We start from the raw sequence: 10,177 nt of genomic DNA, 5'->3' as shown, positions 1-10,177 counted from the left end.
TCGCACGCTGGAAACAACTCAGTGTTTCATTAGCTTGCCTACTGTTGCTTTATTGTTATTGAAGTGGCTGTTAATTTAGGCTAAGTATAATGCAGAGCCAGTAGAGTTAGGGATCATGGTATACTCTTCAGCAGTAATTCTTGCAGAGTGCCTCTGTGTTTGCTTGCAGTATTTGGCTCCATTTTGTTTTTGCTTTTACACACATCTTAAACAGCACATCTTAAAGGTCCAGCGTGTAACATTTAGGAGGATCCCCTGGCAAAAGTGGAATATAATATGGATATGTATTCAAAAGTGTAATAATCACCTGAAAATAATAATAGACCAGAATGGGCAAACCAAACACTCAATATAAGGCTGTTCACAATTTTCATAAGTCACGGCCACAGTAGTACACAATTGGAATGGGAGGGTGAAGCGAGGGAGTTGCAATCTACAACTACACTGCTACATGCAACTAAATTGCACATACTGGACCTTTAAAGGAATAGATCAGAATTTTGGGAAATTCCTTCCTTTTTGTGTGCATGGAGTTAGATGGGCAACAACTATAACATGTCCTACCTTCTTTGGAAATTTGGTGTATCCATGTTTGTAACAATGAATGTGACCAAAACCTCTATTAAGTAACTTACTGCCACTGTGTTTTATTGTGTAGAGACAGTGTGGCGATGCTGGTTGTTGCCACAGCGGACACCCATAAAACAAGTCATTCTCTAATTTTGTTTGTCATTTACTGCATGTAACAAATGTAGCAAAATGTCTTGCTCTCTCTCTCTCTCTCTCTCTCTATATATATATATATATATATATATATACACAAATACATATAGTGCACTGAGTACGATTCATTGATGGAAATGTGAACTGAGTTTTGAGCATGGTTGAAATGTAAAAAAGCATCTATTTTTGTAAACCTCTGGTGAGGAACTTTTCCTGATGTCTGCAGTGTGCGGGTTCCCTTCTGCTTTCTTTGATCTTTTTCTGGAATCAAATGTAATGATTGTGGCTTACTTTGAAATCTGGAAACACACTTGCTACGTCTCGTTGCAGAGCTCTTTTGCACGGTTCTCACTGGCACATTTAAGCTGCTGTTTGCTGTTTTATTTATTTGAAATACAGGGTAATTCTGATGATATACTCATGAGCCACTGACTCAGCCCTGTCTTATTAATTTAGAGGTGCCATCAAGTGCTGACAGTTAGCATGTTTTCACTGTGTCAGAACATTACACAAGAATATTATTCTAGATGTGGAATATTATTAAAAGAATATTCAGCATTTTGGGAAATACACTTCTTCACCTCAAACCAAAATGTAAAAACTGCATGTTCTTACAGCCTGTTCACAATCCCAGGGTGTCAAATACCAAAGTTTTGTCTTGGCCCTTTGGCATCTCAAACAGACTCACAAGGTACCCTTTAGGATCTGTCTAAGACACACCGGGCTTTCATCTAATGTAACCCATGTGTGTCAAGTGATGTAGTGTAAAGAGCGAGGAAGTCTGCGTAAGGAGTTGGTTGGAGTGGACGGATGGACCAAACAAACAGAACTTTCACCAAGTAGACCTTGGGGTCCTGGGTGAAACCAAAAGTCAGTGTTGACTTATTTCAAGTTTTAAGTTAGGTTTGTAACATAACGTGCATGACTTACATCACGCGATTTGTTGCCTAGGAATGCCAAAGTGACTTGCAGATTACGTGACTTGTGTTACATAGAGTATACTTATTTGACTTATAAGTCAAATCATGATCTTTTCAAAACCTAACCAAGTCATTTTGTTTTATAAACCTAACCAAACTGTAGCCATTTCACAACATTAACCACACGTTAAATACAGATGCTAAGGGGTTCTTTATGATGCTGAGGGGTGTAACAAACCCAGGCGCCGTAACTACCTGGGGTCAAGTGAAGCAAGAAATATAAAATATTCGGTTTGTGCAGATTAAACTCTGGTTCTCTACGTTCCCTCAAAGGTCAAGACTGTCAAGACAGTTTGCAATTTGCCGAAAGCATGAATTTTAATGCCAAAGTTCATGGAATTCAAATTCTAGGTGATACCTCCACAAGCAAATCCCCGGATCACATCGATTTGTTCAAAATAGTACAAAATTAAACTGCCTCAATTGCTTGTGTGACCAAACCCGACCGCTACATCAGCGCAGGAATTCATCTGTCGTGACTGGGTGTAACGAAACCTGTGTACTCTCAGTCCTCCATCACATTAGACGATTAATGACCAAAGTGTAAGCAGTGTTGAATTACAAATTCCTGGAAACCCCATGTACATTTTGTGTCCACTAATGTTATACAGTTGGATTTGACAGATTGAATCTGCTATGGTTGATGTTAATTGCAACCTCACTTTATACCCATTCTAATCCATTTTCCTCATGCTGGAGTACATTATTTACACTTAATAATAAGATTATCCCTTGGTAATAGAACAATTCTTCATTTATTTTTGCCCTTTTCGAATAATTTTACATTTTTGCACTTTCAATTTTGCTGTTCTTCTTCATCCTGTTTTTCCTGGTCATCAAACATTATTAAATATATTGTAAAAACACTGATAAACAGACCTTCAGTGAAGAGCTACAGCCACTAAAGTCGAGAGTTAAGGCATGTTAGGCTATAATAGCAAATGGAATTAGAGCAGAGCACAACTTTCATGTGGTAATAAGCCTATTTGTTGGAGTTGGGGGACCATGCCTTCATGTTACTTAAACGGCTTTATGGGACTATATATCTATATATAAAAAAGATCTTTTTACCACAAGTACCGTGGAAGGTTGTTTTTTTTTCATGTGACTGTGCATTTTGTAGTGAAGATATATAGTTCTTGGTTTCTCTCTCTCAACAGTATCATATCAAAGAGTTGCCTTTAACCATTAATATTATGCTGGCAGAATGGCTGTATGGATGGTATGGCTGGGTATTGTTTAAAAAATGATGATACCTGTACCAATACCAGTATCCTTTAAGTAATACAGATTAGAGTACAATCCTTCCAGACACCACAGAAGGCCTATAGCCATACTTTCATATACTTTGTAATGACATTTTGCACGCACATTTCAAGACCCCCTCCGGATGCTTATAACTTATAACTTATTTATTATACTTCCCATATTCTCATCTTCATCGGGTCAGATGTTCAGTTTATCCAATAGGTTACTTTAGTATGCCTTTATGCCTTTGTACCAAATGACATTCCCATCACCCTGAACTGGACTTTCTGTTTAGTGCTAACTAGCAAACCATTACCATGCTAACACGCTAAAATAAGATGATTAACCTGGTCAACATGCTAACATTAGCACTGAGCTCAAAGCACTGAAGTACAGCCTCACATAGTTGCTAGTGTGGCTGTAGACTCCTACTTTTGTTTCTTATTTAAAAATCTGGGGAAAGTTTAATAAATCACCAACAGGTGCTTCCTTTCTGTGTCATTCATAATATTTAATGCAGACAAGTGATGTCAGTTCTGTTTTAAGTGACGTATGTCCCAACTCTGCCAACTCATGCTGTATCGAGTGTCTGATTTCCCCACCTTCTTTATCCTATATAATACATTCAGAGTACTTCAGGTTTGGAAGCTCTTGTGGACTATAAATCTGTCAGTATATGGGGTTAGACTACTTTACTTCACCTTGTTGAAGACTAATTTGGCAGCGTAATACATGTTGTAAAAGGAGGTCCTCACAGGCGCTTTATTTAGAGAGTGTAGAGTCTTTGCTTTCCTTATTTGTCAGTTTTTAAGTGTAGTGAATTTAGAAATGAGTTCATCACTTTTTTAAGGGCAGTTTTCTCTCTTTACAGAGGTTAAAATCTTAGGTACAAAGAATGTATCATCATGACGCACAAGGGACCAGTTGACACATGCATACAGTGTCCAAAATAAGAGTTTATAATTTCAGCTGAACAAAGAGTCTATTATGGCCGATTCAGGGGCAGAGAGAAGACGCTGACTGCTGATATTTCTGTTTGTTTAAACTTTTTACTCACAGCGTAACAATGTTAATTTTGGTTTGCGGGATGTTGGCGGTCGAGGATTGTAGAGCGGTGTGAAGAACAGATGGTCTGCGTAAAAAACCTGCTCGAAAACACACAGCCAGTGGTGACAGTGCAGCTTTTTTTCCTACTCTTAATTGCAGAATTCACCGTTCTTGTTTTTTCCACACGACTGACAGATCATTGTCGTAGTAAAACAACAGATATTTTTTTACGCTTTTGTTTGATTTTCTGTATATTCAATACAATACGGTAATCATAGAAGAGAACAAGCCAAAGACACCATACTTGTTTAGCAATCAGTGAACGCAAGAGAAAAAGAGAGAGCCCCATTCCCAGCCATAGCACACACATGGGAGTCTGTTCCCACTAGTGTCTTAAAATAGTCAACGAGGGCTTTTCAATTATACAGGCCACGCTGTAAGAAGGGGCCCAATCATAAAACCAGAGTGTTTACCTCCTCTCTAAATCTTACTCTGCTTTGATTAAGGGGGCAGAAGGCTGCTGGGAAGCTGGGATAGAAAGGACACTGCCAGGGGGGAGATACTGTACAAAAACTGTAGGAAACACAATGAGAGCTGTAACTGTCAGCCATCTGTGACCTGAGGCCAGCAGAGCATCCACCATAATGTTAGTTAGCCCTGTAACAGTAGAAGTACAGAGGGAGAACATGAGCGGGGTCATTAGACAGACAAAGTTAGGTCAAGGTGTGTGAATGCTGAAGTTCAACTTAGTCTATGTTAAAGGGGCAGGCCTCCATTTTACTGTTGAATAATGTCTTCTGTTAAGTCTGTGAAAATTGTGTCTCCCCTTGGTGACAACAAGTTTTAAACACAAACATACACACTGGAAGTTTGATGGTCGGTGACCAGGTTTAACAAAAGATCTTATCCGGTTGAATTATGGGAAGTGTAGGATTCACTGTTTTTTTCGAGGTCAGGCTATCTCTCATTATATCTTACTAAATCAGTGGGTATTAGTTAGACATTTTATGAAATATGCTTATTTGCTTTCTTGCTGAATTAGATCAACGTGTTTTAAGTAAGGAGTTGCGAAGTGGGAGGAGTCCCATTTATTTTTCCCGTTGACAATGTTACATGACTCACAGCTGGAGCAGTTTTACAGCTTGGATAAACTTGAAACTCTGGTTGAATCATCACATGAATCATAGAAAATATCTGTTTCTTAGACAAAACCTGTGTACATACAAACTTTAGTTAACTAAACTGGTTAAATTCAACTCACAAGGTGCATTTCAGCAAGAAGCAACCAATCACAGAGCTTGAAATTTAGTTTATCCGTGTCATTAATGGTGGGTGGCAGCTAAAGATTACAGTGTTGACTAAATCATATCACTTTTGGATTCTGGGTCAAGTTTGGATGAATTCAGCAACTACAGCAATCAATTCACAAACCAAAGGATGTGTTTAATTTACTGGTCTGATTCATGTTGGCTGGCTTCTGGCTGGTTTCTTCTCCATAGCAACAGCAGCCAAAGCTCATGGTTACCGTAATATTTACAGCCGTCTGCCATGCCAAAATAGTTAACGAATCCGGAGCTAACAGAAACAAAGGTGAAAAAATTGAGAATTCATGGCCCTCACCTAAACCTATAGGATTTTTGCATTCTCTGAGAGAGTCCCGTGTTTCTATGTTAGGTAACATTGAAGATATTGTTTAAAGAAACATTTCTTAAGTAGAAAAACTTTGCACCTATATTTCGCAACTCCACTGAGCAAGAGGGAGGAAACAATTAGCTTGTACTTTTAATGAAGACTGAAAGCAGGATGAAACAACCAGCCTGGCTCTGTCCAAAGTATACCAGTAACTCTAAAGCTCACTCATTTGCATATTTCTTTATTTAACTTGTACACAAACATTAATGTAAAAATGGCAATTTGTGGTTTTTAGGGGGAGGTAAGTGCTGTTACTATATTTTGACTTCAGTAACACGCCCAACTGTTGTTTGCCAAGAAATTCACTGTCAAAAAACAACTTGTCACTTTTACATTTCTGTTTCTGTACAACAAGACAAGATATAATATGTTAATTTATTGACCTGTAGAGGTGCTGGTAGGTGTATTTTTGAACTTGAGAGAGCCAGGCTAACTGATTCACCTTGCTTCAAGTCTTTATGGTAAGATAAGCTAATCTCCAGGGAGTGTTGCTATGAGAGTAGTATTGATTTTCTCATGTGCTGTGTGTCATCATCTTTAGAGGTAACAGAGATAAACATTAGAAAAGGTTTGTCCTTGCTGCAGCACCACAGGATTCCCTCACTGTCATCATGGAAAAGGGATTACACACATACTAGCACGCACGCATGTGAAGTTGCATTTGTGCTGCTGTATGAGTCTATATAGAAACAACGGCTGCAAGGGTGTGGAAGTGGTTATTGAAAAGGATTTACGTCGGTGTTCCCAGGTTTCATTGTCCACTGCTGCTATGAGGAACCAGTTAGGCCTGTTTAGACAGAGAACCCTCTCAATAAATCGCAACATAAAAAACATCTTTTATAGCACACCTTACCATTAATGTTGAACTGCAGGCGAGATCATGATGTGCTTCAAAAAAATCCTTTATTTTTTTCTTCTGTCTGTTATTTGGTAATTTCCCTAACCCTGAAAAGCAATGTAACATTGAGTAAATGCATAAAATATCACGCATTACAGTGTCCATTTAAAAATAAATATATTAAACAAATCCTTGTTTTTAGATGTACGACTTATGCATAAATCATTGATCCTCATTTAAGGGTAAATTTGATTTTTGTTGATCTTTAATTCAGCAGGTCAACCTCAGCATAAACACCCCCGTCTGATCTTTTTCTGCCGGCTGGATGCTCAGGGGATTATGTTTTTTAACGAGCTTCGCCTCATAGGAGGTAGATCATCCCTAATCAATATTTCAACGCATATATTAACATTATCCAAATTGATTAAGTGCCTTTGCATCCTTAAATGTTGTTTATCAAAGGAAAGGTCACTTGATGTATTTGGCTGTCCAACAGGGGTATCTTCCTGAGGACTCCATAGGAAGACATGGTGTAATATTGATCAATGCTTTAGCTTAGCTTCGGTTTATCATCACTAATAATTCATGAGTAAATGTTTACACATTTCTTCAGGTAAACAATACAGAAAACATGAGTGTGTTTTGCAAATAAGAGGAAATGGAGTCCAATAGGAAAAGCAAACATAAATCAAGAAAGACAAATAATTCATCACAACTGCTGCATGCAAATCAAAGATCATATCGGTGAAAGAAAACGCAAATTCATGTTCAGAGCTAGATGACTCATAGTTCACAATCTGCAAAATGTCTCACCCCTGCAGCTGTGTTAATCCGCTGCTCTGCCTGTGTTGGTGTGGTGTTCCGCTGGGTTTTAGGGTTTTAGGCACTGCAGTAAAACTAACTTAGTTCTTTATTGAGTTTCTTCTGCCTTGAATACACTTCCCATCAACGTCAGACAAATCAAATGTTTTCTTTCAAAGAGTCCCTAAAACAAAAACTGATGAATCTCACACAAATGTCAGTTGAGTTATTGCTGTTTGGGGAATTTTCTTGAAAGCTTTTATTTTATTTTTGTTGCTATTTATTTGTGCCAATTTTGCTTCTGTTTTCCTTGTAAGCATACATTTTCTATCCATTCATATGTAGAGTGATTTCACCTCCTTGTGATTTTAAATTCTTGTTTGTTTTTACTGTTATTGTTGCCCCGAACTATAGCGACCACTTTGTGGAAGCTAATGAGGATCCAATTAAAAAATAAACTGTTGAGAAAAGCTCCAAGAAGCATGACATAAAAGATCTATTCCAGCATGAGCCCTCAACAAAATGTTCAGCCTACTATTGTAACATTACTGCAAACACCAAACAGGCCTTTTGTCTGATCAAGTGGGAATTTATTTTTGATGCACTGATAGCAGAAATATGCTAGTTTTGATAATAAAAACAGCAGTTGTAGCCAAACAATGAAAATCAAGTACTTCTCGTCCTCGGGTCTTTCTTTTATTCTAAGGCTGCAGGCTGATGTAAGTAAACTCACCAAGTCTGACTGAGTCCAACCGATAAAACATTTGATTCAATTTGAGAATGGAGCATTAAATTATTAATCTTGGCAGGAATAGCATCTTTTAATGAACACATAGTGGTGTATGATTCCTGTCTGATGCTCTGTTTGGCACGTAGGAGGAGGTAAGATGATGTTACAGGGTGAAACACAAGCATTAAAGATTTCTTTTTATTATTTTATAAGACAATGGAGAATAGAGGAGTCGTTTAAACCTTATCAGTGCACTACACTGTCATTCTGCATCTATGTCGACAAGGAATCTCTGGGCAAAAAAAGAAAGATTTTAGTAAAGGCAGAACAGAATATCTCTGGGAGAAATACAACTAAGCAGATTGTTTTGGGGTTTAATTATATGTGCATGAATCAGCATGCAAAAGTGCAAACAATTTTCTTACTGTAATCTAAGGCATAACAATGCTGCTTTGGCCTCTTTATCCTCACATGAAAAATGTGGTCTTGGTGCACTCTTGTGTGGAAATTCCCATCCTGAAATTTCTCAGATGTAGAAGATCAAACCAAATGAATAAGCATATTTTGGAGAATTCCCACGAGCTACACAGGATTGCTCTTAATGCGAGAAAAAAACCTTCGGGATTGTGATCCATCAAGCCGACATGGTCGACTGAGGACTGAGGCACTTATGATCATTTTTAAAAGGACTGACTGAAGCGCCATCAGAGCACTGACACAATCTGCACCATCTGTGCAGGTTGTGTCAGCTGGCAAATGTGAATAAAGACATTACACGTATTTTGATATCTAGCCATGGCGCTCTTACGTTTTCTCATCACCTTCTGTTCTCACTATGATGTAAAAACAGCATACAGCTCTCAGGGTAAAGCCTAAGACTTCTAAGGTTGCTATACGTCCACATTTGTATAGGCAAGTAGAAGGTATAAAAATATAGATGTGTGCATTATGTATAATAAAGAAGATTTATACATGATATCACTATTTGATAGTAACCCTATTCTGAGATGTATTTCTGTAAGTCTATAAAGGCTGAAATGCATTTCTCTGCATCATACAAAAAATCCCCATTTTAAAACATGGGGCCAGATCTGAAGTCATCATCAGCAAGATACTTGCAACACAACAGGGAGAAAGCAGTGTCGCAATCACATTCCACTCTGAGTGAGATTTTAATATCAGACCTTCCCTGTCTTTCACAAACATAAACAAGCCTATGGTTTGCAGCTCATTCATGAATCTACGTCTTTGGAGTTCCTGCTATAAAGTGTAAGTCTACCAGTTCTGACTCAAAGCCAAGGGACGCCCTTTTTCTCTTTTCTCTGTCTCAGCTTTGCAACCATTCATGCCCTGTAGAGTGTATGCTCCACCCAAACAGTATCTCCATGGTGACACACATACTGTATGTAGACCAGCCTTTAAGGTGTGTGTCTGTGTGCCTTTTTTCTTTTTTTCGCCTCTACCTAAGCGGCCTTTGAACCGTGACAACAGTTGAACGACAATGTCAGCAGATAAGGGGTTTCCCTCTTCAAGGCCTCCGGTCGCCCAGGCAACATTCCTGAATCGACAAACATTGGCCCAGACTTGAGCCTGCATACCAGAGGATCTCCCAGGAAGTCCAAAAGGCTTTCCTGACGTGTTGTTATTGTTGTTGCTATAGTAGTGGCTGCCAGCCAGCGAGTGTGTACAGATACACCTACTGCACCTACTTCTACCTGTTACATTCCTGTAAAATGTTAGAAATAGAGCACAGTCTTTATATATAGTCATGGACACACCTAAAAGACGTCACAATTGATGTAACGCTGTGGACACAAAACATTACAGTCTGGAAAGTTTGTATTGTAGATAAAAAACATAAAAACATGGTATCCGCATTGAACAAGAAACTCAAATAATTATTAAATTTAAGATTACCTCAGGTTTGAAAAAGAACAATTTGCAGCATCAAAGCAGAAGACTATGGAGAGTTTTCTGATCTGACCCTTGAAAAGTCAGTGTGCGTGGTCCCGAGTGTGAGTGTGAATGTGTGCGCGCACATGGTTTGTCATGGTCACTAGGGAGGCGAGAGGCTTGCAGCCGTTCAGTGCAAACACAAACCAGGGCCATCTGCATGCC

Source organism: Dicentrarchus labrax, unplaced genomic scaffold (genome assembly GCF_905237075.1).
Source record: "Dicentrarchus labrax unplaced genomic scaffold, dlabrax2021, whole genome shotgun sequence".
Lineage (NCBI taxonomy): Eukaryota > Metazoa > Chordata > Actinopteri > Moronidae > Dicentrarchus > Dicentrarchus labrax.
This window is presented reverse-complemented; position numbering follows the sequence as displayed.